Source organism: Carettochelys insculpta, chromosome 1 (genome assembly GCF_033958435.1).
Source record: "Carettochelys insculpta isolate YL-2023 chromosome 1, ASM3395843v1, whole genome shotgun sequence".
Lineage (NCBI taxonomy): Eukaryota > Metazoa > Chordata > Testudines > Carettochelyidae > Carettochelys > Carettochelys insculpta.
Window position 1 is genome coordinate 69905782 of NC_134137.1, and position 17241 is coordinate 69923022.

The following is a 17241-nucleotide window of genomic DNA, read 5'->3' on the forward strand; positions in this document are numbered from 1 at the left end:
GGAGCTTCAGGAAAGCCACCACTTCCGGTAACTGCCATTGGACAGGAATAGTGAACTGAAGCCATTGCAAGCCGTAGAAATCTGTGCTTATGGAAGCTCAGGTAAACAAATCACCTTGTGGACCACAAGTGGCTAATGCTAAAAAAGTGTGCCCAGCTGATAGGCTGGAGGTTCTACACCTCCACACCAGAGCTATCCTTAACTCCAAGTCAGATGAAGGGAAATTTCTGCATAGTCTTCTTTTAGGCCAGAGTTCTCTCACATCTCCTGGCCAGTTTGTCTTCATGTTGTCCCTAGTGCAGGATTTATTCCTATGACAAGGCAGAGTTAGTATGTATACATTGGAGTACTATGGTCAGGGAGAGAAAAGTCTTAACTTTGAGTAGCACCTACAGGTCTGACCTGGGGTCAGGGTCCCACTGTGCTTACTACTTGTAATAAGAAAAAGTGTGTCCTCCAATGAGTTAGTAATCTAAGTGGACAGGAAAGAGAAGGGCTGAAAAAAAAAAAGTATTATTATCACCATTTTTTTCAGATGAAAACCCCAGTGCTATAGTCACAAAGAAACAGGTGTGATAATGTTGAGTTTCACTGTAAATATATTTAGTTTCTTAGAAAATCGCTGGGATTTCCAAAGCCTGAGTTAAGCATGTAGGCAATAAATGGCAGAAGTTGGATGCCTCAGAATGAAATCCACAAAAGCCAGCATGACAGATGTCCTCCTGCCCTGTTCTTTAAGGACACCTATTTTCATGGCTCGTAATCTTAAATAAGTATTATGCAGATTGTAGAAATTGTATGCCTTACATAAATGAGGATTTGATAACACATTTAATATATGGGCCCTCCTCCAAGTAAAAAAAACAACACAGAAATGTATAATCATGAATCATACATAGACTGATCTTGTTAGATAGTATCTGTTACTATCTGTTTGAGTAGTTGGATACATTAATTAAAGGATTATTGACAATAAGTGAGTAATGGCAAAACCCAACCAAGTTATAATAAGTTGGAGTGTCATATACCATGAAAATAAGGAGTAGATTGGTTGTTCTTCCATCTTCTGGAAGAAAAGGTGTGGCTGAATATGAACCATAAAGTACAGATCTTATACCAAAAGTTAAGAAAAACACTACAAGTTCTACTACTTAATTAAAGAAAAAATCAATAACCACCCACATCAAAACAAAAAGCAGTCAAGTAGCACTTTAAAGACTAGCAAAATGGTTTATTAGGTGAGCTTTCGTGGGACAGACCCACTTCTTCAGACCATAGCCAGACCAGACCAGACTCAATATTTAAGGCACAGAGAACCAAAAACAGTAAGCAAGGAGGACAAATCAGAAAAAGATAATCAAGGTGAGCAAATCAGAGAGTGGAGGGGTGGGGGGGAAGGTCAAGAATTAGATTGAGCCAAGTATGCAGACAAGCCCCTACAGTGACTCAGAAAGTTCCCATCAGGATATAAACCATGTGTTAATGTGCCGAATTTGAATATAAATGTCAGCTCATCCAATTCTCTTTCTAAAACGTGGACGAGCTGACATTTATATTCAAATTCGGCACATTAACACATGGTTTAAATCGTTATGGGAACTTTCTGAGTCACTATAGGGGCTTGTCTGCATACTTGGCTCAATCTAATTCTTGATCTTCCCCCCCACCCCTCCACTCTCTGATTTGCTCACCTTGATTATCTTTTTCTGATTTGTCCTCCTTGCTTACTGTTTTTGGTTCTCTGTGTCTTAAATATTGAGTCTGTTCTGGTCTGGCTATGGTCTGAAGAAGTGGGTCTGTCCCACGAAAGCTCATCTAATAAACTATTTTGCTAGTCTTTAAAGTGCTACTTGACTGCTTTTTGTTTTGATGGTTTAAATCGTGATGGGAACTTTCTGAGTCACTATAGGGGCTTGTCTGCATACTTGGCTCAATCTAATTCTTGACCTTCCCCCCCACCCCTCCACTCTCTGATTTGCTCACCTTGATTATCTTTTTCTGATTTGTCCTCCTTGCTTACTGTTTTTGGTTCTCTGTGCCTTAAATATTGAGTCTGTTCTGGTCTGGCTATGGTCTGAAGAAGTGGGTCTGTCCCACGAAAGCTCACCTAATAAACCATTTTGCTAGTCTTTAAAGTGCTACTTCACTGCTTTTTGTTTTGATAGTGTATAGACTAGCATAGCTTCCTCTTTGTTACCACCCACATCAGTGGATGAAAAAGAGACAAATTAGAATTCGGGAGAATTGAAAGTCTTAAAAATATTTTGACTGACGTTTGGCTATTAATCTGCACTTTGATCCAATAGAGCATCTGCTATATTATTTTAGCAGTAAAAAATCTTATTACTGTGACAGCTCTGGTCTAACAATATGAGCAGGTAAAACAGCACATCTCTTAAGCAAAAATAAGGTCCCTTTGCTTTTAAACATTATGATTAGGGGATCAGTGGCCCAAATAATGAAACGTTATCCCTGACTCAGTAAAAGTGGATTATTGTTCTCCAAAGTGGTCTTCTATATTCTACTCAATTTGTGAGAGGTTCTTTGAAAAAATCATGACCTTGGTCATATTTTAACAGAAAGCCACAAGAGGGGAAAAAAAGATAATAATTGACAGAGACCTCTTGAAGTTTGTTATAAAACCGTGTCAATGACATATAATAACACTGGGGTAGATCTGGTCTTAATTTTCAGTGGAGAAAATCAATCCTTTAAAATATCCTCAAAGTCTCTGCTATAGGTCCTTAAAAGTAGGGGAAAACATCAGTACTCACACTATTGACTTTAGTTCTTATGTTATTCATATTGTCCTGGCATAGAGCCTCCAAAATATGCAAAAATTTTACTTTGACATCTCTTCTTCTTAATTTCACCCCAAAATTGTATCAATTAATAAAATGAAATTCTATCATTAGCATGATGAAAGCAGCATATAATCTAATGCCCTTAAGCATAATATATTTATAAATCAGATAAAATAATATAAACCAGTTTTCATTTGTGGCTGTATGAGCCCATAAGCCAGATTTCCCATCATGTATTAAATTACCCTCTAAAAACTATATTTCAGAAGCCGCGTCTACACGTGCACGCTACTTCGAAGTAGCGGCACTAACTTCGAAATAGCACCCGTCGCGGCTACACGCGTCGGACGCTATTTCAAAGTTAACTTCGACGTTAGGCGGCGAGACGTCGAAGTCGCTAACCTCATGAGGGGATCGGAATAGCGCCCTACTTGGACGTTCAACGTCGAAGTAGGGCACGTGTAGACGATCCGCGTCCTGCAACGTCGAAATTGCCGGGTCCTCCATGGCGGCCATCCGCTGGGGGGTTGAGAGACGCTCTCTCCAGCCCCTCAGCTCACTGGTGGCGGCGTGAAGCGGCCCCTTAAAGGTCCCCTCCCCCTCCCTTCCTGTGCAGGAAGCTGAGGGAACGTGCAGGCTGCAGCCTGCACATGAGGCCAGCCTGCACCACCCTCAGCCCCCCACACAGCTGCGATGGCTGGCCGGCAGCCTCCCCAGTGTCCCCAGGGGACCCCCCCCAAGGGGAGCCACAGCAGCCAGGCTGGCAAGCGGCAGCGGGGCTCCTCCTGGACAGAGGCCGAGCTGCGGGACCTGCTGGGGCTCTGGAGCGAGGAGGAGGTGCTCCAGGTAATGGGGAGCAAGAGGCGGAACGCGGATGCATTCGCTCGGCTGGCCGACGGCCTGGCTGCCCGGGGTCACCCTGCCCGCACTCCTGATCATGTGAGGAGTAAGGTGAAGGAGCTGCGGCAGGGTTACTCCCGGGCCCGGGATGCGGCCCGCCGATCTGGGGCCGCCCCCGTCACTTGCCCCTTTTACAGGGAGCTCAGGGACATCCTGGGCCCCCAGCACACCTCCTCCCCTCCGGCCACCCTTGACACCTCGGCCGACAAGCCCCAGCAGGCCCTGCAAATGGAGTCCGCCCCGGAGGCAAGCCCCGCACCCCAGGGCCCCCCCCCGGAGGCCACCCCCAGGACATCGCGGCAGGGGGGTGGGGGGGGGGCCCTTCTCCGCAGAATCTGGGCTGCAGATCCTCCTCCTGCCATCCCGGAGCAGCAGCAGGGCCTCCGCCCCCCGGGGATCTCCGGACCATGGGAGCGGACCGACAGGTAGGTCTCCCCCTCTGGTGGACACCCCTGGGCTTGAGGGGCGGGGGTAAGAGATATGTGTCCAGGGCCCCCCACATGCTGACATGGCCATGGCCCCAAGGACATCAGGGCCATGGCCCTCACACCACTGCATCCATCAGCCTCTGCCCCCCGCCACCCCGCATGACAGTGCCATGTCCCATCCCCGGGGCAGGGGGGTAGTGGAACCTCGAGGGGCCCCCGGGAGGAGGGGGTGGGACACCCCGCAGCAGCAGCAGCAGCAACAGCAGCAGCAGCAGCAGCAGCATGTGATGGAGTGGGGGGAGTGCAAAAGGGAGACTCAGGCTAGATATGAGCAACAAGAGTCGAAGAGCTCCCAGGGGCAAAGGAGGATCCTGGGGCTACAGCGGGCAGGTGACACCTCTGCCCTGAACAAACAGGAGGGAGGAGCCGAGCTGGCTTGGAATTGGGGGGGGAGGGCGGGGGCCACAGGTAGAGGCTAGGGGAAGGGAGAGCTGGAAGGCAGCCAGCCTGAGGAGGGGGAAAGCTGCATCCCAGAGGGGCACCCCTTGGGGTCTTCTCCCCAGGACGGGTTGGAAGGACTGTCTCTTCCGACAGCTGGTGCTGTCACTCTTGGGAGAAACTGGCCATCTGTGGCCTAAGAAACCTCTCCTGCTGTCAGACCCTGCGGGGTGAAGTGAGAGTCGCTCCCACCAGGGGACGGGGTGCAGGGCAGGGGGACCCCTGAACCCCATCCATCACAGCAGCATCTCCCAGGGACGGGGATGGGGAACCTGCAGCACAGGGCTGGGGGGACAAAGGCCACGGCTCGGGGCCCACACTAACGCCTGTCTCCATTCTTCTTCCCCCCCTCCTCTCCTGTGTCCTGCACCTGCACCATCAGAAGGACCGGAAGAGAGCGCCGGTGAGGCATCAGTCGTCCCGGAGAGCCCTCTGGGACCATCGCTCCTGGCCAGACGCTCGGCCGAGGACCGACCGGCCCCATGGCGGGCTAGACGGCGGACCCCGCGCCACCAACCGCCGACGGCGACGGACCCCCAGCTGCTGGCTATCCACCGTCGGCAGCTGGAGGTCGCGGAGCAGCACCTCCATCTGCAGGAGCGGGCGCTGGCCTGGCACCAGGAGGCATGGGGGGCCTATATGGAGACATTTAACCACTTGGTGGACTACCTGGCCCCCCATGCCGCGCCGGCCGCCACATCGCCCGCCCTGCCTGCTCCTGCAGCCCCACCTCCAGCTGCTCCGCCCGTCGCCGTCCCATCCGCCGTCGCCCTGCCACCCACCGGCGAGGGCCGGAGCACTGAGGGACCCCTGGAGCCACCTGACACTCGCCAGCCACCGTACCTTCTGGTCCAGCCAGCTCCCACCCAGCCACGGACCAGGCTGCGACCGCGGCGGGGCTCCCGGCCGCCAACGCCCGGTGCCGGGCTATAGGGGCGAGGGGCCCGGGACGTGGCCCCCCCACTTGTATATAGTTGGACCCTGTTCTTTTCTGCCCCCGGTTTGCCCTGTCCCCCCCATGTAAATAGTTCTCCCCTTTATGCTCCCTGGTTTTCTTTTGATTATTGAGGACTGTTGTTTCTTTGTATTGTTTTATGTTTGTACATATTGCTTTTGTTCAACATGTTTGTGCATAGTTTTTGGATTTTGGTTCAAATATTTATTTTCAGTTCCAAAAAAAAGGTTCGGAAAGAAAAAAAAAAGTTTAAGTTCAGCCACAAGTGCGTGCTGTCATTTGTCCAGGACAAGTGGGAGGGGGGTGCGGTGGGGTGCTCCATGGAGTCGGCGTTGGGGCAGGAGTGTGGTGGAGGAAGGGGCGGGCAGTAGGGGGCCTGGGCAGAGTTCACCCCGCGGCCTGTTCATCAAAGTGGGCCCGCAGGGCCTCCCGGACCCGGGTCCCCTCGGGGTCCACCTGCCGACTGGGGGCAGCAGGTGGCTGGACGTCTGCCCTACCGGCCTCCGCAGCCCAGCCCTGGAAAAAGGTGTCCCCCTTGCTCTCTACGAAATTGTGCAGGCCGCAGTAGGCACCCACAATCTGGGGGATGTTGTTGGGGCCTGCATCCAGGCGGGTCAGGAGACATCTCCAGCGTCCCTTCAGGTGGCCAAATGAGTGCTCGACCACCTGGCGCGCATGGTTCAGGCGCTGGTTGAAGCACTCCTGGCTAGCGGAGAGATGACCCATGTAGGGGTGCATGAGCCACGGCCGGAGGGGGTAGGCCGCATCTGCAATGATGCAGAAGCGCATGGTGGTGTTCCCCAGAGGGATCTCCCGCTGGGGGATGTAGGTCCCCGCCTCCAGCCGGCGGCACAGGCCCGAGTTCCGGAAAACCCGGGCGTCGTGGGTGCTGCCAGGCCAGCCCACATAAATGTCCTGGAAATGGCCCCGGCTGTCCACCAAGGCCTGGAGGACCACAGAATGGTAGCCCTTGCGATTCAGGTATCGTCCTCCACTGTGATGCAGGGCGCGGATGGGGATGTGAGTCCCATCCAGAGCCCCGAAGCAGTTGGGGAAGCCCAGGGTGGCAAAGGCGGCGATGGTGGCATCTGGGTCCCCCAGCCTCATGAGCCTGTGCAGGAGCATGGCGTTGATGACACGCACAACCTGCAGAGAAAGCACATGGGACAGCACCAATGAGGGGTGAGCAGGGTGTGCGTGGCCCTGCCCTGCCCTGCCCTGGCCCCCCTGCCCTGCCTTGCCCTCCCCTGCTCTGGCCTCCCCTGCCCTGCCCTGCCCTGCCCTCCCCCCGTGGGTTCGCTTACCTCCATGAAGACAGCCCCGACGGTGGCCTTGCCGACACCAAACTGCTGGCCCACGGATCAGTAGCTGTCTGGAGTGGCCAGCTTCCAGACAGCGATGCCGACCGGTTTCTGCATTGTGAGGGCACTGTGAGGGCACGCCGCATGGCGGTGTCCTGGTGCCTGAGTGCGGGGGTGAGCCACTGGCTCAGCTCCAGAAATGTCTGCCGGCTCATCCTGAAGTTCCTGAGCCAGCGGTCATCGTCCCACTCCCCAGGCACCAGCCGCTCCCACCAGTCGGTGCTGGTGGGGTAGCTCCACAGCCGCCGGCGTGTGAGGCGGGGGTGGGGGCGGGGTGCTGCAAGGGTAGGGGTTGAGCCCTGCTGCCCTGGGGCAGCTCCTCCTCTGGGGCAAGGAGGTGCTCAGCTGCCTCCCGCATGGCACGGAGCAGGGCAAGCCCTGCTCCTGCCGGGAGGGCTGGGTGGACCTCTGGCTGCTGCTGCTGCTGCTGCTGCTGCTGCTGCTGCTGCTGCTGCTGCTGCTGCTGGGGGTCCATGACTGCGGCGCCCAGGGTCTGTGTGCCTATGGCTCCTCAGACCGCATGCTGTGCAGGCTGAGTGTGTCTGGGAGGGGCCCATTAAGGGAGCGGCTAGCTGTTGCCCCGGAAGCGCTAGTCCGCCCGGTGACCCTGTCTGCAGCTGTGCCTGGCATCCCTATTTCGATGTGTGCTCCTTGGGCGTGTAGACGTTCCCTCGCTGCGCCTATTTCGATGTTGGGCTGCGCGACGTCGAAATTGAACATCGACGTTGCCGGCCCTGGAGGACGTGTAGTCGCTATTCATCGAAATAGGCTATTTCGATGTCGCTACTTCGAAATTAGCTACTTCGATGTAGCGTGCACGTGTAGACATAGCCAGAGTTAGGTAATAACATTCTAGATTAAATATTCTCTGCCACATAGAACAGACTGAAAGATCTATATGGGACAGACTTTTTTCAGTCTTCTTTTTTTTTTAAATAGCAAACATAATGTATGATTGCCAGCCAGACAGAATCCTTCCAGAACGGTGAATGGCAATCAATAATTTAGATAAGGCTGGGGCTTACCCATCAACATCCTGCTGAAAATCTTTATTGTGGAGAAAATATTTCCCTGACCTTCTTTCCTATGGTTGGACTGAAATAAATGTCTTAGGTTTACCAGTCTGTTACTGAAGACTGGAATGGTAAATCAACAGTGGTAGAAATAAATAAAAAATGTTTTGGGGTGGGACTTGTTAAATACCTGACTAAAATATTCCTTCCAGGCTTCATCATTAATAATGGGGTTCCAGAAGTGGGGTGTATCTACCAGCATCTCCAGCAAGTTTTGTGCAAAATGTGGAAAAATGTTTAGCTTTTTGCTGCTGCTTCAAAATCCTTCAGCAATCATTTATGATATCCTTGTTTTTTATGATATTATTAACTTGTGTATCTTCTTCCTGCTGGTATTAAATGCAGAAGTAGGGAAGAAGATGAGGATTACTTTGCTAGCTAGAACAGACTTTTCTTTTGCATACACCTCATTAAACCAAGTGGGCTTATCATTGAAATACTTTTTTTGAATAATTAAAAGGAAAATAATCTTATTTTGATAGAAATGGTTATATGGATCTTTCCAATTACTCATATGATTCTCAGATTTCAGAGGAATTCTCAGACTCTGAAAATTATGTCTCTGACAAATCTAACATCAGAGTCCTCTAGATGCCTAGATAATTGTAATGAATGACTGGCATCCAATTTAGTATTTTACAACCACTTTGTTCCAAAGCAAGTAATTCAGGTATCCTCACCCATCAGAAATAAAGGGCATATTAGTCATGAGTCACCAATATGTAAGAAGTACAGAGAAATCCCTATGGAAGAATCAATTAATGCTAGGGATAATATTATAATAAGGTCAACAAAACATTGGTAAAATGCCCTTCCTTATCCTCTGCATAGCTAGGTTGGTCTTTTATTTAGATTGCGAGACTATGCCATTATTTTCAGGGACATTTCATCAGGTGCCTGAAATGTTGTAGAACATGTTTGATTCAGTGGAGTCTGCCATGTTTGATCCCCTGGTGTCCTCTTGTAGGCCCACCAGTGTTACCATGTTCTCTCCCCAAAATGATATTATCTTTCATTGGAGCCTGGAAACTGAATTCCTACATGATTCTTCTCCTGAGCATTGTGTTCACAATTTCCCAAGAAGATTGCACTTCAGTATAATGTGATATTAGGGGATGAATTACAATTATTATAATCAGGCTTTTGGTCTTATATATGATCAGATTGTCTAGTCTGTTTCCCTATGTTACAGGACAACTTTTACCAGAACAAGTTATGAATTCTGTCCTGGAATGTATTTGGGTATAAAAATAAAATAAATTGTCAGGAATTCCTTAAGACTGTCGAAAAACTTTAATTTAATTTTTTACAAGACACCTGTTTAGCTGAATCTGAAAACTTGGTCTCTCCTGGTTTTGAATCCTTTGTCTTAGGAGGAAGTGGCCAATTGTCAAAAGGGGTCCTATATAAGGACAACATGCTGTCTTGGTTTCTCTACATCTGAAAGCCCACAGTACTCAGCCTGTATTTCTTACAAAATGTCCTGGTCTCCAAATTTTTGTAGTAAATATTTATTTCTCTTCTCTCCCTGAACCCGATATCCTCCCTATTTAACTAGTTGTAGCAATATCTAATGTCTAATTATTTGGGGATATTTTAAAGCCTGAATTGGTATTGCAATGAACTCAGTAACAAAGGGAAGAAAACATGGAAGAGATTTCTCTACTTTCCCGCTCAAAAGTCTAGAGATCAGGTGGTTAACTTGTCAAGACAAAAATTAAAGGTTTTACATAATCCATATTAGATAAGTAATACTGAAACTCACAACAGAGAGGAAAAAAATGTGTTCCTCCCAAATAAATCAGTGCCAGTCAACTCTTGTCTTTGAAAAAAAAAAAAAGAATTATATAAGCCTGAAAATTGGCCACCATGGAGAAAATATTTTGCACCAAACAGGTCTCAGTCCAACTTAGATGATACTACTGACTCCAGATCTCCAAAGAAGGAGATTAGAACTCTTATTTCCCCAGTCTTCACCTTCATCCTGGGCTCCAAGGTTTACAACACATGCATCACTTGTCCCATATCCTCAGATATTCAGAGATTACAGAGCAATATTATTACAAAAAAGAAACTGTCACTTATTCAGTCACAGACTCTCAACAGCAACATGAAACCATATTAACAAAAAAGTGATATGGACATTTTGAGAAGCACAGACAGTTGGCCAAGTTGACTGACCACAATAAACAAATGGAAATATAGCAATTTACAGAACAAATTAATTTTGCTCAATTACTTTCATTCTACTATTTGTTATCTACACCAGTTGACATGAAGACTTTTGTAAAGTCTTGTTGTCTAATTGCTATTATTGTATCATTAACTTGTTTGTCTTAAAGCCAGAGCATGAACATTTTTGTGCAGTTATATGGGAATAAGAGAGCACAAAGTGAACATTCTTCAATCACAATTGAGTGGAATGAGTAAGATGTCCTGTGATACAAAACATAATAAAGCATTTTAGGTACTCATTTCAGTCATGTTTTATTACATTGCATATATTATTTATACAAGGAATTAAAAAATGTATTAAGATAGAAATGCCTGTCTAAAAGCTATTGCCTTGTGAGCACTGCCCTGCATTAGTAAAATTGATTTTCACATCATTTTCATGCTCCTGCAGTAGGTCCACCCTACTTTAAATGCTCACATTTGCGATGAGGATAGAATATTGTCACCAAGCATAAGACAGCAGCTAGATTTATTGGGACTCTGAAATCAGAGTTTAAAACTCTTCAAGTATCTTCTCTGACTGACCATTTTCCTTTCTAACTCTAAGTTATCTGTAACTCCTCCTGAGTTCTCCCTTGTATCTGAAGGAGAAGTTCACCGCAATGTTGCCAAGCAGTAGCTAATCCATCACTCATGGTATGTTCTTTGAGTACAGATTGCACTGTGTCATTTTCTCCATGTACTGGGGATGCTTCACTTGTCAGGAGCCCTTGAAAGGAGTCAGCTTTCATCAATGGATCCTGACAACACGGAAAGAATGAATCACCTGAAGGAAGCATAGGGCATAGCATTTCAAAACTGATCTCTGAAGACTGATTATTCCTCGTTCTTGACACCGAGCCAAGGGCAAGATACATTGAACATTTGGGATGTAATGGAGCCTACAAATCACTAGTTGCCTAGGGTCCCACTCAGGCCACAGGAGGATAGTATGCTTAGTTCAGTTTTGATTACATGTTGTAAACTTTTCACTGTTCTGATATGCGTTGTCATTGTTGTGTCAAGATTGGATCCTGACAGAATGTCTGACTTGATTGAGATCAAAAACGCTCCAGTGAAGCTAACAGAAAAGAATAGACATAAGGCCATTGTGGGACTTTTACCAATGAAACATGGCTTCTGGTACGGGTGCTATATGGAACCAAAATGCAAGGCACTGTCAAGTATAAAACCTTACTAAAAATTACTATTTTTGGCCTCATATTGAGAGTTTGGTACAGTACAGAACAGTTAGTACTTTGCAGTAAATCATAAACCATAGATTAGGAAATTCAGTTTCTCGCTAAAAGAAGTGTCTGTCCTGAAAAATTACTTTCAACTTGAATGTTATTTTTATTATGGAACCAATTTAAATGATATTTTTGACACAAAGAGAAAACAAGAAAAGGCTAGTTATCAAGATCAAGATAAACTACCCCTTTGTTGTTTTAATATTGAAAATGTTTGCTTGACAACATACTTTTAATCTTTTTCAGTGGCTCAGCACACTATGGTTTAGAACAATGTCATTCCTCTCTGAAACAGCATTATCAACGATAGCAGCCTATCTACCCTGTTGAGCAGGGATCAAGGTAGTTTTATTTTCTTACTTTGCAAAGATATTTTCTCCTTGTAAAAATCTAGAACAGGCAATGCTAACAGTAGTATCTCAGCCACGATTAATCCTAATCAAAGTAGCAGAATACCAAGGAGACTCAATGGCCCCAAAACATATTTCAGGTTGAATTTACAAATTTCTTAGTGGTATGGTGCCCATTTTTCGATGATAAGATGTGGCCCACCAGAAAGTGGTGAACTGTTCTTTGAAGAAGTTTTGTAAACAACAGGATTCCCTAGTTGTGTGAGGGATAACTGCCAAGGCAAATAAAACATAAAAATCCAGCTATCATCTGAACCAAATGAGCACATGCAAAAGACTCTTGGACCAGTGAGAGTCACAAATCCTCTAAATACAGACAGTCGACTCTGCAGGATGTGAAACTGCATGAGTTTTTAAACTCATTTTTTTCCCTGAATATTTCAAACGCAAAGACATTTTTTTCTAGCACTGATACTCATTTCTAAATGTTAAGGTGCTTTTAATAGTGAGCTGAAATTCTTTAAAAGCCCCTACATGCCTGTGGCACTGGAACTATTTTTGGAGTGGAGGTCTGAGCTGCACTTCCCTTTAGACCTCTTGAGTTTGGGTTGCCAACTCTCCCAGAATGGACAAATGTGTCTGTATTGGTGCAAATGGCATCTGGTCTTTCAAGTCTTGGAGAATCAGTAGTGCTTACTGCCCCAGGATGAGGCCGCAGCTGGGGGCAGCTGCAGAACTCTCGGCCAGCCTGTGGGATCCCTGGGCTGGCAAAGCTGGTGGGCTGTAGAGCCCATGGCAGAGCCAGTGGGCAGCAAGATCCCAAGGACCAGGAGAACCCATAGGACCAGTGGGTGGCAGGACCACAAAGCCAGCAGAGCCTGCAGGGATCATGGGACTCAGAGGGCTCAGCAAAGCCTGTTGTAGCAGAGCCCCAGAGGGTGGCAAAGTGCTTGGGGCCTGCAGGATGCTATAGGAGTTGTCTGTAGGCCAAGACCCAGGCTGAAGGAGCCAGTAGACAGAACAGTCCCAGGCATAGGGAAGCCAGATGCAAAACTTGGGGATGCTGCAGAACTCCTACCTCTCATGACTGTCCTACAGCTCCATAATGCCCTTTGTATTAACCTACAGTATCCCAGAGAAGAAAAGGCCCTAGGCCCTATTATTTACCTAAATTATATTTGCAAATTTTTGCAACCTGTTAGCAACCAGACCCATATTTATAGTTGTCTTATTGCACATAGGCAAGTAGGTCATTCTAATGTATAGAAAGAGAATATTTCATAGAATAAAGTTGCAGATCTTTTTGATCCTGACATAGCATAAAGCCTTTTCAAACACCTGACATTTCCACACAGTCAATTATTTATACTTCTGTAGTCTTTGGAATTTATAAATTGTTCAGAAGGCAATAATTTCCTCTCAGAATGTTTAGCTTTTGGAAAACAAAAATATGAAAAAAACCCAACTATTTTTAGTGCTACAACAACAACATTATAGACTTAGCTGATACACAAGGAGGTAAAATTACATTTGCAGCCATTAAGGGGTCATAAGATCTGTTCTTGAAGCTACAGACTAACACGGCTGATATATGACTTAGGGTATGCCTACGCTAAGAGATGATGTCAAATATGTTAAGGTTGATTTTTAGCACCCGATTTGTAAAGCCAAGGGTGCATGTCCACACTGGCACATGAAGTCAGCAGCATTTCCCACCATTAGGGTTGGCAGTTTTTCAAAGGCACTTCTTAGTACCCTTTATCACGGTTCAGGATGACTGGACCTATATTCCTCCACCATACCATCCCTTGCGGTGTGGTAACACCTACTTCAGTTTTTCAGTTCCTTAGCAATCTCTTCTTTTGTGGAGAGAAGTCTGTTTGTCTCTCTTCTGGCTGAGGTTCCATATACAGTACAAGATAAATTCAACTTTATTAAAATGGATTTTATAATGTCATTTTTTTAAAAAATTCAGTTTTGAGTACCTCACTTCCCACAGGCATCCAACAAATTTGACATACTGCTTCCACACTGAAGTCACCAAACATCGACTGCTGCAGCAATGCATTGTGGGAACCTGTCCCCCAATTTCCTCAGCCCCACATTCTGAGCCAGGAGCAAGGTGCAGCAGCATTGTCAATTTCCCGGTCCTGCAGCTTGGCAAACATGGGAAACTGACATTCGAGAAGCCCTGGTCAGTTTTCCAGCCCCTGCTAATTCAGTAAACCCTCCATTTAATGAACTATTGGGGGGAAAGGCTGTCCCTTCTTCCTGATAGTCCATTAAATGTGAGGGTTTACTCCCCCTCCCCACAGGCTCCTCCCAGCCCCAGTCCTACCCAACTTCCTCACAAAAAACAACCTCCCCAAAACAACCTCCCCGAAATCACCCCAAAACATTCCCCACCCTAAAAAATCCCTCTCCAGAAAAAACCTAAACTCCTGCCACTCACCATCTCCAGAGGAAGAGCTGCTGGAGCCCACTGGCTGGGGGCACCTAGTTGCAGGTGGCCTGGAGTGCCTGTAGGGTGGATGCCTGCCTGTGGACGTCTGGCTACACATGGCAGGAGCTGCCTGGCTGCTGGGTGCCTGGTTCAACATGGCTAGAGCCACCTGGCCATGGGGTACCTGGTCCCACACTGCAGGAGCCACCTGGCTGCAGGGTGCATGTTCCTGCATGGCTGGAGCCATCTGGTCGCAGGGTGCCTGGCCCCACGCAGCAGGAGTGCAGCAGCCTTGGTCAGTTTCCCAGCTCTCACTAGTAGTGGTGAGTTGGGATCCAGGTGCAGCATAGAGCTTTGTGCAATACACAGGGGACATTTGTGGAGGTTAATAAATTTGAATGAAAGACCTGGAGTTTCCACACTAACCTTTATTTTACATTTTAAACTCAAGATTGGTGGTATACCCATCCGTTAATATAGACATTTTGTTATCGATATTAGGGCAGACTAAATCAAGCTAATGATATTTACGGTGAAGACAAAGATGTTTTAATGTCGAGCTAACTCCTTTAAATTCAATTTTATCTCATAGGCCGTGCCTACACTACAAAAATAACTTAGAAGTTGCTTACCTGGAAGTACAACTTCAAAGTAACAGACTTCGAAGTTGAGCGTCTACGCACACCTTACTTTGAAGTTACACTTCAAATTAGGGCACTACTCCATTCCCAGGAATGGAGTAAGGACTTCATAATTGGGCTCCCTTACTTTGAAATTAACTATGAAGAATGGGTAAACATGTGTAGACTCTCTGCTGGCTACTTCGAAGTAGTGCCTAACTTCCAAGTTAGAGCCTAGTAGATGCACCCATAGTGTAGTATTTCCTGGCTGTAGAGTTTCTAGTCAACACAGGGAATCCATAAGCAACTCAGACTGCTTTGCCATTCTTCTTCTGAGGTTATGAACAGTCTAACTGCTCTCATTAAAGTTATCACATACAGGTCATTCTAAGAAAGCACTTTTATTTTTAAGGTAAAAGTGTCAGAACAAAAACATATTAAAACAATAAATTATTCTACATACATGCTAATAAGCTCACAAGGACTCACCTCAGCTCCAGCAAGAACTCTGGCAGATGTCATGTCTTTCACACACCATCAAGTGGTTTTTGTGAGACTTTTAAGTTCATAAGTCCCTTGGCTCCGAAAAGGCAACTTATGAAAGCACAATAATAAATAAACATTTGCAGTTTTATACAATGGGCCCCGAAGATACTTAAAACTTATTTCAGTAACATTTGTCCAGGATACTGAAGGAAACTGACATATCTGTCACAACCACTTTCTAATATGCAAAGTGAAATCCCACAATCCTGTCTCATGCAGTTATTAGAATTCAGTGGGAGCTGTATGTTGCTGGTGAAGCTGATGTAGCATTTTATGACTCTGGAATGAGTGGAAAAAGATGCTCTATATGCTCTTGGAGACCCTAATATATTTACATATGGTGTCCCTGCCTTCTAATCCACTGCCTTTCAAAGATATTGATGGTAGCATTGGCCGCAGAGCAGAAGCGAATCCTTGGTTCCAGGATGGTCCAGCAAGGGATAAAGCCTACTATTGCACCATGAAGACAACAAAAAGCATGTAGGGAGAGTGCTAAGAATTGAAGACAAGTGTTTACAGAATTATGAACTCAAGATGCTTTTTATTTTTATTTATTTTTTTAATATTTGAGGCAATTGGTCTATATTTGAAGTCACAAAACAGCCATGATACGGAGTGAAATAGTTTTCTTACAGCTTTTATACTTGACTCTTGTTTTGTGGTTGGATTACAGCTGCCTCCCATAATGAACTTTTCAGGTTGTATTGTGCTTATCAGATCTGAGTCACTTCCCCAAATGGCACTCTTTATCTTCTAATCATCTATAGTAGCTGAGAAATACGTAGAAATGTGACCCCTTGGATTACTTGCCTACCCTGTCTGCTGGCCCCTACTGTTCACAAGGTTACTTAAATTACATTTTCTTTCCTTGGCAATGTAATACATTGTTTATATAAGGTCTCTTACTGAAGCCAAGTGCATTGGAGCAGCACAGCAATCCAGTGAAGCAATCACAGATAAAAACAGGACATATTTGTAAACAAGTTGTGAGTATCCTGGTTTTCATTCACCTGTGGCCTTATAAATAAAGCCAAAGGAACAGACATTAAACATGCTGTATTTGCTTCATGAATATTTCCATCCCAAATCCCCATATCTCTGTGTTTACCATCCACAAGTTCTATTAAATTGAAATCACTTGCTGCTGTGGCCAGCAAAGCAAAGATATGACTACCAAGCCATGCAAGGGGAAACTATTAAAATGAGGACAGCTTTTGAAGGAGAACGTATGCTAGGAAAGGCAACATTTCATCATATACACCACTACTCAGGTTTAACCAAAACAATAGCAATAGTGAGCTGTGAGCTGTGCTTTGAAATTTGAACCCCATCATTTATTCTAAGTACAGGTCGGGCCATATGTTCCCTGTGTGCACTATAAATATCTTAGGCTACAGTTACACTAGCTATTTTTGCCAACAAAACACCAGTTTTGTTGACAAAACTGGTGGCACATTCGCGCACAAAATGCATTTTGTTAACAGTTTGTCGAAAAAACTCAACATTTTTGCTGGCAGCCTTCTGCCTCTCAGCCATGAGGCAGAACACTGCTTTTGAGAAATTCTGTCTACAAAAAAGTTGCGTGGCTGTTCGGGGGGCAGGGGGTGCTTCTCTTGACAGACAAGGCATCCAGAACAATGGGCAGCTGTGCTCCTGGGTGCTTGTTTCGTTGAAAGAGCGGCTGGGCAGTCCAGCTACTCTGTTGACAGAGCACAGTGCTCTTCCAATTGGCTTTTGTGTGTGGCCACACTCTGTCAACAGAAGTTTTGTTGGGAAATCTCTTCTGAGAGTGACTTCTG